The sequence below is a fragment of the Chrysochloris asiatica genome, unplaced genomic scaffold (genome assembly GCF_000296735.1).
Source record: "Chrysochloris asiatica unplaced genomic scaffold, ChrAsi1.0 scaffold00116, whole genome shotgun sequence".
Taxonomy (NCBI): Eukaryota; Metazoa; Chordata; class Mammalia; order Afrosoricida; family Chrysochloridae; genus Chrysochloris; species Chrysochloris asiatica.
In genome coordinates this window covers 3,284,035-3,285,230 of record NW_006408634.1, presented here as the reverse complement: position 1 = coordinate 3,285,230, position 1,196 = coordinate 3,284,035, and the positions used below count along the sequence as shown (strand labels likewise).

Genomic DNA, 1,196 nt, shown 5'->3' with positions numbered 1-1,196 from the left:
CCCCTTCCCGTCATTGCATACTGATTTCATCCTTTTCAAAGCCTGTGTGGAAGCTACAGAGTTTTCCCTGCTACTAGTGGGTTCAGAACTCCTGATGTGGTGCTGCAGGTTAATGCGCTGGATTGTAAAGTGGGTTCGAACCGAAAGGTCAACAGTTCAAGCTCACCAGTCACTCCTCAGAAACCCTATACCAGGGTCTCTATGGGTCGGAACTGACTCAGTGGCACTTAGCAACAACAGCAAGTGGACTCAGCCATCCCAGCCCTTTCCCGCCACCCTGTCTCCAGTCCTGCATAAGATGTCAGAAGATTTTGCATATCAGCTGGCAAGCTACCAAGCTAAACTCCAGCAAGTTGAAGTTGCATTATCCAGAAATGGAGAAAACAAAGACTTATTAAAATTGACAAAAGATTTAAGAGAACTTTATAGAACTAACCAAAGACCTTCTTTCAACTCTCCTGAAACTCTTGTAAGTTCAGACAGTTTTGCTTCTACACAGGCCACTCATTCATGGAAAGTAAGAGCCAAGACTAAGGCAATCTGGAGTGAAGATAGTGTTATGAAGTGGAAAGTGTGGAGGGAGAGGACTGAGGAGCTAGAGGAGACTGAGATGATGGAGAGGATGGAAGGGATGGAGGAGATTGAGAAGATGGAGGAGATGGAGGGATTGAGATGGAGGAGATGGAGAAGATGGAGAAGATGGAGGAGATTGAGAAGATGGAGGAGATGGAGGGATTGAAATGGAGGAGATGGAGAAGATGGAGGAGATTGAGAAGATGGAGGAGATGGAGGAGATTGAGAAGACAGGAAGAAAAGGGCACCGCTGTGATCACCTTTGCTGATTCTCCCTGGAAATGCTGAAGTGACTCCACTGTTGACCCTCAAGCCTATAGAAGAAGGCAGGCAGGCAAAGGAGGGCAGTGGCAACAAAGCCATGTCAAAACAAGAAATGTTTGCCCAGCAGCATGAATATAAAAAGAAGAAAGCTTTGGGAAAAGCACAGGAAAAAGGACCAGAAGGTGAAGTGGCAACAGTTCAACAACAGAGTTTGTTCTAAGAACAAAACAGGAGTCATTTTGCTTCCCCTGATAGTGTTGCTGGCAAAATTGGAGCTGGGGATTGTGGAATTGCAATGAAACCTATGGCAGTATCAGGATACCTCCAAATACAATGTTAGGCATTTGGTGCCTCAGTAA

General features: G+C 45.7%; 1 pseudogene; it reads left to right on the top strand.

The window, feature by feature from the left end:
- Positions 1 to 298: 298 nt before the first annotated feature.
- LOC102813706 lies at positions 299 to 1,196 on the top strand (annotated as a pseudogene).